Genomic DNA, 11,735 nt, shown 5'->3' on the forward strand with positions numbered 1-11,735 from the left:
GTAGGCAAGAGGATACATGGACATGAGTAAAGTTGGACTCTATTGGCTACCTCATTGTACAGATATCAAGGTCAATAGATTGACAACATCTGTATAAAAACACACTATTGATGACGCATAAACCCATGCAAAAAGCTTGCATAAAATGCTTCGACTTTACTCTTAAAAAGGTTTTGTTCTTGAGCAAAGAACAAGTGAAAGTTTCAAAGAAGAATGTTCTAAATGTTCTTTTCTATTGGATGCTTCAAGACATTCTTGAAAATGAGGATTTGAAGAAAAAAAAAATATTTTAGAAGACCCTTTACTGAATAAAAGACGGCCCATCTACCATGAGTGCAACTGAAGAAGAAAAAGATTCAATTAAAGATTGGAATGTCCCTGAAAAAGTGGCCATCTAAACCCATGTCCCCTAAGGTCGATCACATCATCTAAGATTTTGTAAGGTTGCAATTTGCCTCACCAGAGAAGTGGTGAAAAAGATGTGAACATGAGAAACATTACGAAGATGAACACCATAATCGAACGACTCCTCCTATTGATGCAAGGGCCAATGGGTGCTCAAATACCTTGAATTGCACCTCAACCAAACCTCTTCCAAAGCCAACGAGCCCAATGAGAAAAACCAACTAGAAAATGATGAGGAACAAATTTATGGGGTCTAATCCTAAGGAAAAAAAAGAGGTGCCAACCCTATTGAAAGAAAGGTAGGAATGGATATATCTACAAATTATGCATCTAGTAAACCTTTGAATAATCCATTCAATGGAAAGGATAATTTTTCTCTAGTTTATGAATGAGAACAAAGACCTGAAAAGTCTACTAGTGTCTCGATAAGTTAGGCATCAAAGCTCCTAGAAATAGGCCACGACAAGAGCCTTCTATAATTAGGCCCTACGAGCAAATACAATGAAATATTCCTCAAAATGACCCCAACCTAAAAATGACGAGAAAATGTCAATTGAGACCTCTGTAAGCTATGAATGCAGAGCACCCGCCTAGCAATCAAATTAATGAGGAGAATCTAGTAAGCAATGCAGATCCTATGAAATTGATGATGTCATCCTCCTAAGAGCTAAGGAGCGCCCATGTTACCAATCACTTGCTCCCTCCAAAATACCCATGTAGGAGGGTAGATGAGACCCAGAGAAGTACCTCAAAACTTATATGACTCATATGAGCTTAAGAGGAGCTTCTCTAGCTTTGAAGTGTAAAGTCTTCTATCTAATAGTTTGTAGGACAGTAAAAGATAGTAAAATAGGTTCTAAGAAGCTAGCATTAGGGGTTGGCTGGACCTGAAGAAGCAAATCATAAACAACTTCATATCAAGAAAGAGAAGGAGAGGCCCAATCTAATACCTCCAAGACATAAAGCAAGCAGTCGGAGCAATGCTAAAGAGCTATCAAGCCATTTCACTATTGAAATAATGTACTGTGAAATGGATGAAATCATTACATGTATAGTTTGAAAAAAGAGAATAATATAACTGTTAATGATGAATTTCTTTATGATCTTGCAGTTAAGAAACTCGTAATGATCGTGATGTGAAGCTTCTTGTGATGCTCAATGATATTCTATAATATGTTGATTTTCTTGGCCTAGAATAGCTTATTCTAAAGTCTTCTATGTGTCTTCAAAGGTGCATCTCTAAGGTACCAAATTTACCGCTGATTTTAAGTCAAATTAGACCAATCTTGATCAGAGTCTAAAACAACAGTGGTTACAATATGCAAATCACTCGCAACTAGTGACTAGCAAACAATGACCAACAAAGACTTCTTGTCTCCTACAAGGATTTCGTCTTTTCCATTTTGTAAGATCTTTTATGAAGTGCCTCATTTTGCTACAACCGTAACACTTAAGCCCTTTACCTTTAATTTGGATCTATCTTTTTTTCTTTTTCTTGTTATTTCCACAATTGCCTAAATTCATTCCTGATGATAATTCTTCCCATATCGACATATGCTTTTAACATACATGTTTTCAAAAATGTTTGAATCATATTTTTATTCTTTCAGTTATTGTAATTACTCCTAAGTAAATTACTAATAATTTCAAGATTTAAAGTATCTCTACCACATTAAATGCCAATGTTTTAAATCTCTCTATATATCTAGGATAGAATTTAGAAGGAATTTACATCTTTTTATTCTTCTAATATCTTTCTACGATGATTGATTATATATTGAACCAATTTGCTGAAACATCTAGATTATCAGATAGTTCTTTGGTGGTATCCAATTTTTCTACTCTCCTAAACATAATCGAACAAATTAGAAAGAGATAAATGTATCAAAGTAATAACACTTTTATCCTCAATTGACCCAAACAATGCAATTGTAATTTCTAAAGTTCCAAGAGACTGATGCAGCTGCCCTATGAAACTGACCAGCATCCAAATGCAAAATTAATCAATGCTCTTATATTTTCTTAGTAATTTCCATTAATAAGAGATAAGGGGAAAAAGAATAATATTATCTAACACCAGTCTAAGTGGCTATACTTTATGAGTTCAATTAAATAAATCATGTAATTTAGCATATAAACGACTCTATCATTTAATGTCATATAATTGCCACTTAATTTGGTACTTAACACAAGTGGTGATAATAATATTACTAAAAAAAAAGGAAAAAGCAACAAGAAGGTGGTCCATGGTATTATGCTTTAAATTCCAAAAAGATTATTAATATATATTTTAGAAACTTTCAAGAATAATACTATTATATACCACCATATTAGGTCATGATAGGACATCTTAAATGTGACTCATTTTCTTGCTTTTGATAGAACTATCAATTGATAACACTATATGCTACCAAGACTTGTACTTAACAAATACTGCTAAATCGCATTACTGAACTTTTGAATAAAAATAGTGTTGGAGATTGATAAGTGCATACAACAAACTCATTTAGGCTACAAAACATAGATAATTGTTGGTAAATATATTGGAATATGGCTTAATTATATATAAATTATATTTTGTAGGATAACATTGATGGAAACGGTGGATTTTTGGAGAAACAATCGAAAAAAGGACTATAATGAAAGAAAACCAAAGTTTAGAGACCAAAGTGTAAACAGCCGACAGATGACCTAAAGAAGAAACGAAGATATGAAAGAGTCAGAGACCAATTTAAGGAAGGCATAAAGTATTTGAAGAAGAATAAGTGAGAAAAGAGGTCAAGAAACGAGAAAACGGAATTCAGGGATCAAAACACAAGGAATGAAATTTTACTTGAACTATGTTATAGCATAGTTATTTTCTCCATGTGGTCGCATCAAAGGTCCCGAGGTTGAAATTTGTTGAACTATGATGTAGCATGCAAATGCACTATGCTATAACATAGTACATTTTCAGAGGAAAAATTCTAGTTTCTTTATATTACTTTAACTCTTATGGAAACATGATGGGGACATCTTTTAAAAACCTAGGACTGTCCAAAAATGGTTACGATGCATTACAAGACATTGGAGAGCATAGAAGACAGTAAGGAACGAGAGGAAAGATTTCACAACATCAAGATCCAACCAAGATTTATAATTTGGGTAATGTCTACTAAATCTTTCTTTTGTTTTCATCTTCATAACATGTTAGGCTAGATTTCTTTGTGTTAGGAGAATAATGAGCTTTATAATATGAGCTTTTAATCTTTATTTTAAATATTTGACATCGAAAACAAGTTTTTAAATATTGAATGAGTTACACGATTATCGTTTCTGCATAATTATTGTGCACGGTAGTTGTGTGAATTTGGTGGCTTATTTTATGCGTTCGAAAGGAGGAAAATAGGCTCGACATGGTGTAAATTGTTATTCCAATAGGGATAGAATATATGATATGCTCTACGTGAATATTTAAGTGTTTATAAAAATTCACGCACCCTTACATGTTCACATCCGTTATAGAAATATAGTCGAGTCATATATGAAAGTAGGTTTATAGTACTCGAGAAAGATTGTTGTATAAAATAGGAATATTGATTCTTCAAAATTCATTTGTATTGTCAAAGTGTAGAATTAAGGTTAAAAAGAATTGTTACAAGGGAATTAATGATCCTAGTGCGTTTGTCATTCATTAGAACACATCAACTTTCATTTAGCATAATTTGTATTTAGTTAGTTAAATTCACTCGTAATTGCATAAGATTGAGAAATTAATCATAATGAGCAAAAACGAATTTGTAGCATTCAAAGAAGACAAAATCAGCGTGCAATTTCTCAACTTCATCGTTTGCTCAAAAATTGAGTTTGTGATTAAACCTTATGAGAAGATTGGGGTGTACATTGTTGAGTTCGAAACGGATGATGGGGAGAAGTCATATTACTTGGAGAAGGACAATGTTAAGATTTTGAGGACAATTGCAATATGGATCAAAATCAAATTAAGCAAGCTAAGCAGTATCTCCAAGCCATATTCAAAGTCCCATGAAATATTAATGAAAATATCAAGCTCTAGACTTTAAATTAAGCACTTAATGGGAGGCAACCCATTTTCCTATCACTTACTTTTTAGTTTGATTAAGTATTGCATTAAAAGTAGATTTTTAGGGATTGAATTAGTATTTCAGAGATATATTTAGGAATTCATGCTCTTAAATTATTTTTAACACATTTTAGGTAGTTGTTCATAGAAAACCCATAAGTGTAAGCGGTTGTGTCAACGAAAAAGAAATCAGTGAGTTTCGAGTTTATCATTCCCATGAGAGATAATGTCTAATATCTTGTTCAATAGCTTTTATCAAATTCGAAGTCATGTAATATCGAAAGAGGTGGTTGGTTCTATACTAATTCTAAACTATGAAAGTAAATAAAATATTTATCTAATATGTGAATATTCGTATTGGAATTGTGAATCCCCTATTGCCATTTAATTTAATTCTTCATTAGTAATTTAGTAAACTCCTCCAAGCTTCAGAAATATTGATTGGATGATTAAAGTCTAAATAATTTGACCTCCATTTTTTATAAGTGATTTAATTTATAGATAGATAAAAATGAATAGTAGATAGGTGGATAGTACTTCTGTATTAATTAAAATATGTGGTTGAAAATAAAATTTGACCATTTATAAATTGATTTATAAAATTTGCCAAAAGGAGACTTAAATACTCACATAGATGCAGAGATATAGGTGCCCATATTCTTAAGATATCTGAATTCATATGAAAAATACGCATTGATTAAAAGATTTATCATATATAATTATACATACCATAGATATTATTCATAATATCTATTTCCCATGCATTGATTTTGTCACGTTCTAGACTTATTTTGAGTATTTCTGTACTATAACAAGCAACTCACTATCCATTGGTGATCAAGCAATCAAATAGTTCAATGGGAATGCAAAATCAATCAAGAAATACTAAACTAATTGTCATGAATTAAAATAAACAAATAATAGGATTCATCACTCATCCAATCCAATGAAAAACTTAGCCTAACATTCTTATGATTAAATCACACAAGAATAATTAGAAAAACATTCCCCAGGAATAAGAAAGGTGGAAAAAGTATGAGAAATCCACGTTCTTGGCTTAAAACCCTTGAATGATTTACCATAAATTGATGTGTAAACTTGTTCTTCACCTCAAAAGTATGTAGAATATGATGAAAATTTAGGTCGAATGGAGGTTTTAACATTCTTGTTGAGTTTTGGTGTTTAAAGGATGCCAAAAATATTGCATTGAATTGTTACCAAAACAAAAAATAAGGAAAATTGGATTTTTTTCCCTTTTTGTACTGAGGTGCGAGCCTAGGCATATCTAGCGAATGCACTTGGTTGGTTAGGGGCATGGGCCTCTTTTGAAGGCTAGGATGCCGCTTCATCTAATTTTCGATAGTCAAACAGTATTCAATATTTTTGTCATAACTTCCTTTCTCAATATCCGATTGAGATGATTCAAGCTGCATTGAAAAGCTAACTCAAAGTGTTACAATTTTTAGAAAGCATTTTTCCAATTCGAAGATTACTATGGCAAAATTGTGACACAATATAAGGCTGAAAATCCAAAACATAAATTTTTTGGTTGAAAGTTAATGGTTAATAATACTTTGATTATACTTTATCCTTTTATCTTATTTCCTCATCCAATTGACCTCTAGTACTCTTGAATCTTTATCGTGAGGTATGAACCAACTTCTTAGTATTTAAACTTTAATCCCCGAACTTTGAATTTACTTCATTTTAGCCCTTTTCATTCTTTCTTCTAATTCTTCGTCCAAACATGAGTTTTCTCTAATAAAAGCAATAAATAACTAATTAGGCACTAATTCGTCCAAAGAATAACAAAATATCATCATTTAGGACCTTAAATAAGTGTAGAAACTACACTTATCAAACCCCAAATGTGAATCTTTGATTGTCCTCAAACAAAACTAAAATCTAACAAACACACAAATACACCGTGCTAATTGCCTAATTGGTGGCCAGTCAATTAAGCAATGCGAAAAGATTTAGGTATCCAACCTAACTTTTTATCTCAATATTGAAATCATAAAATCAAATCTATGTGCAACTTCATAATCACAATACATAAATTAATACATACTTTCCAATGTAAAATCAATGTGTATGTGAAAAATTAAGGGTCGTATTATGAATTCATAAGTAGCTTCAATTCCTGACCTTTAATGATCAAATATTTTCTTTCATCGTTCATAAGACTCACACACTCCAAAATTATTATTTTTGCTCTTTTCAAGTGTGTAACCGAAGGTTGAATTTTATACTATCATCACCCTCTGGTTTAGGTAAATCTCACTAATTGCAAGTCGAACGTCAATAAACAATAATTCTCCATTGGTCGATTGCTTCAATCTCAATTCTCAACTAGGCTAATAATCTTTTATCAAAAATTAAATTTTCTTAAACAAATGTTTGGAACTTAACCAAGGAATTCACTAAGTCCTTTATTTCATGCACCTGCTTGTTCTATTTTTTTCTCAATTTTTATTTCAATACTTTTTTTTCTTTCTTCTTTATTTGCAACATTCTCTTCCTTAAACTTTCTAAATGACCATTTTAGCGAGCTTTAGACCAATGACTTCAAAGTCAATTGACTTTAGGGCAATAGGTTTAACATCCTTACAGGCTTAATAACCCGAATCATAAAGGCTATAAAGAGAATTTTCCAAATAAAATGTGTTTCTACACCTTGATTAGTGCAATGTCATTCATTAAATACCTATCCAAGTAAATCGACTTCTAACTTGAGACTTTCATCCAATTTCATCTATTGACCTTAGACAATCCACACAAGATTTTAATTTCACACATGAAATTCCCATTTATCTTAATATCTTCTTACAACGGTGAAATTCTCCCAAACTATTCTAAATTTGGTCTAAAGATGTAAAATATAGTGATTTTTGGGTTTGGCATCTATGATCCACCATTTCACCTCTCCAATTACGAAATCAACTCATTCCTCCACAAAGTTAATTCACGTGCTTAATGTATATCAAACTTCACATTGAAAAGTAAAAATTAACATAAGCATGTAACATATTCACTACTCATAGATCAATTTATAATTCAATATATTCCTCATTGTCAATCAGGCTAACTAACTCAAGCAAGCACACACAAATAAAATATTTTTGAATTTTTTTTATAAATTAATCTTTTTTTTCTAATATTTAAAGTAATGAAACACATAAAAAATACAGAAAGCAAAAGAAGAATCATGTTTTCCACCTCAAACTTGAATTTGACATTGTCGTAATGTCTTAAATTCTAAGTCTTCATATAAAAGAGGTGGGAAAGATAAGTAAGAAAATACTCCCCTGATACACGCATGAAATCCAAGAGCTAGTTTTTCCTTTTGCTCTCCATTTTCTTCTTGGTCATTGTTGGTTTAAGTGTTTTGTGACTTCATGTTCCTGTCCAATGCAGTTAAATAAAGCATTAAAGATCAAAAAATTTGGAACGTGCGTTACTTAGATCAAACATGTAACAAACCACTAATATATTGAGGAGATAAAGAGAAATTGGGTGTGGATGATGAATCTCTAAAATTGAATAAAAATTAATCTAAATTATATTAAACTATCTCAAATCTAAAAAGCAGACTAAATAAAAGGGATAGAAGTGTTGGGTAGCCTCCTAACAAGCGCTTATTTAAAGTCCTGAGTTTGACTCCTGTTGTTTCTAGAATCTTCATGGTGGCTTGAAAAGCGAGTTTCCAGTCCTGCATTTTAGACACTGGTTGCACTTGTTTGGTTCATCCTTGACTCTCTAAACAATTATGTTTCCATTGTTGTCCCTACTAATAATTCCTCCTATGTTTAGTCTATCTTTGTAGTTTACCCAGTGATCCACTTCTTGGCAATCCTCAAAGTAGGAGATTTGCTTGATTGGATTCTCCATGGTAAAGTCTGCTGCTTATCCTCTATCCTTAGGACTTTCATTAATATAAAAATCTAGCAAGGCTTGATTTATAGACAATAATGACCTCAGGATTATTGACATTTGATATGCCTCTTCTATGTCCAAAATGATGAAGTCAGCTGGAAAAATAAACTCTCACACCTTGATAAGCATGTTTTCGACTATTTCATAGGGTACTTCTGTGAACTGTTCGCCTGCTGAAAGATAATAGAGACCATCTTAGGATCTCCTAATCTCAATTTCCTATAAAAAGGCAAGGGAATTAAATTAATACTTACTTCTGAATCAATTAAACAATTTATATTATGTAAATTTCCTATGAAGCAATGTAAAGTAAAACTTCCTAGATATTTTAGTTTATACGGGATCTTGTACTGAATGATCACGTGGTATTCTTCAGAAAGTGTTATCATTTCATGCTCAAGCAGTTTTCTCTTTTTGTTCAACATCTCCTTCGAAAACTTGGAGTAGTTTGGGATTTGAAAGATCACATCAATGATGGGATGTTGACATGTAGCTTTTTGAGGACTTCCAAGAACTTAGTAAATTGTCTTTCAAGTTTGGTATTTTGTAGTCTTTGCAGAGAAGGAATTAGAGATGTGAATGAAGTGCCAGAAACTATTATCTTAAACTGCGGGCTGTCTGAGACTAATTGTTGATTTTTCTCTGTTGCTTCTTTAAATTGTTCCACATGTTCCTTCCCTTTAGTAGATATTTGATTGTTCTCTGTCTCATTTCTCTTTGCAGTGGTTTTGATAATTGAATACCACTCAGTAATGATGGTTTGAACCTACAACATCATTGGCTGCCTTCGTAGTCTCTATGGGAATGGAATGGCTGGTACATAAGCCTTGACCGGGATGGCAGGGTAAATGATGGTGGTTCTTTGATATCAGAATTCACTATCTCAATTGCTAATGTCTTCATTTATAGATTCTTCTCTGTGTCGCTAGGCAAGGTACCCTGTGGTCCGTTGGCTAAAGCAACTACTATATATCCTACTTGATTCTTTAAGTATAGAGTCTTATTAATTCAACATTGCCATCTCAATCTTAGTGACGTACTTGACAAGTAGATCTTCCAAGGATTGCCTCTTTTCTACTTGTTGTTAAATCACTGGTGGATTATCCCTTATCTGATTTACTTGATTCAAATTATCCAGCCACTCATAGTTAGGATAATTGTTCAAACTCGAATGGTAGTTGTGTGGGTAAGGTCCATTTTACCTTTGATAGTTTTACACATAACTGACCTCTACTAGCTGACCTATGTGATTGTAGTGATGTGATTTGCCCCACAACCTATGCAAACCGAAGCTAGATATTGTGTACCATGTGCATAAATTGAGTTAAAGTGTCAAACTTCTTCATTATTGCTTCTATCTGTGCTGCTAACCCTGTCACTGAGTCCACATTATACATCCCAGCTACCTTTCTCAGAGCCTCCCTCTCTGTTGACTAGTTGGCCTGATTTTCAACAATCCTCTCAAATAGATCATGTGTTTTCTCTACCTCAATCGTCAAAATCAATCCACCTACTAAAGCATATACAATTTCACAAAATTCTTAGTGCAATACATTGTAAAAGAGATATATTTGCGCTAGTTTAGGAACATCAAGTTTTGGACAATTCCTAAACGCTTTTTTGAACCTATCTCATATTTCTAGATATGTCTCAAAGTCCCTCTGTCGGAAAAGATACATTTCATTTCTAATTTGATGGACTCAAGATGGTGTGAAGTATCTCATGGTAAATTTTTGTACCATGTCATTACATGATATAATGCACATGGGATATAGTGAATATATCTTTGCTTTTGTCCCTCCTTCAAAGTGTGAGAGAATAGATGCATTCAAAATGTATACTGTGATATTTCCTCGTGGCAGATGATTTCGCACAACATGAGAAGAGCATGAATGTGATCATGTGGATTCTCAATGGCTTTTCCACAAAATATGATATCATGTCAATTCTGGAAGAGATTGTGATATCAGGTCGAACGTAAAAGTTTGTCTGTCCAAAAGGCGAGTAGACATTAGGCGGTTGCACTGGTATTTAGTGGTGGCAATGGGTCGAGCCGGGCTCTGCTCGGCCCTTAATCGCACGAGCGCGAGCTGAGCTCGTGGCTAATTGGGCGAGCTCGGCTCAACCCAAGAGCTCATGGCTCGTCCGAGCTCGTGGGACAAGCTGAGCTTGGGCTCGTCAGCTCGTCCAAATTTTTTTTCTTTTTTTTAAAGAGTTTTACAAATAAATGAAATAATAGAAAACATTTTTTAAAAAAATAAACAGTGTTAAAAAATACAAATAATTTAATAAAAACAATTTTTATTTTGTTTTATTTATGTCATATTGTAATACTTTTTATAAAGTATAAAATATTTATATAATGAAGACGAATCATTTTTTGAAATACATTTATGAAAAATATATTTTTTTGATTTCTTTTTAAAGTAAATAAAATGTAAATCCTCCTCCTTTATCCGGGTTTGGGACCGGTTACATTAATTTTAAGTAGGTGGAGTTAAAAATTGTACATGAATAACTTGTTGTAACGTGTACAATTTTTTAAAGAAAATTAAATTTAACGATTAAAAAATAGAGAAATTTTGATTAATATAATTAAATCAAATATTACTTACCTGACGACATACAATTTCAGTGTATTTATCTTGTAGTCGAAAACGAGCGTCCTGCCAATCCTTCACAGACATTAACGCTTCTAAAACATCTTCTTTCAGTTGGCTCCTGATACCAGTCAAAACTCTTTTACCTGCACTAAAAGCAGACTCCAAAGCAACAATGCTAACCGGAGGTGTCAGTAGATCTTTCGCAATTGCAGAAACAATTGGCCAACGTCTTTCATACTTTTGCTAGAATTCAATTACTTCTTCAGAACTTTTTTTAATTGTTCTGTCTGTTGGCATATTATGATTGAAGTAATCAATTAATTCGGCAGGCTTTGCATTTTGAGTTTCGATCGATGTTTGATGAGATGCAAATGTAGACGACATGGCACCAGATGAACACATTGCAGTTGCATCATATCTAAATGTATTAATGCCTTGAAATAAATTCATTATTTCGGCATCATCTTCTTCAATTTCAGCAGAAGGAGTAGGTGCAGAGGGTACTCGACTAATATTCGCACCCGTTCTTTCCGCATATAAATCATACATTCCACATAGTGTTTGCTCTTAATTCTTATATGTGATAGGTGTATCAAGTATTAAAACTTTATTGATTTAATCAATTACGTATTTAGTTCCTGAAATATTATATCGGGGGTCCATTGCGCATGCCAAAAGAAATAACATAGGCAGTTCTTCTCAATATTTTA

The sequence above is a fragment of the Olea europaea genome, chromosome 20 (genome assembly GCF_002742605.1).
Source record: "Olea europaea var. sylvestris chromosome 20, O_europaea_v1, whole genome shotgun sequence".
NCBI lineage: Eukaryota > Viridiplantae > Streptophyta > Magnoliopsida > Lamiales > Oleaceae > Olea > Olea europaea.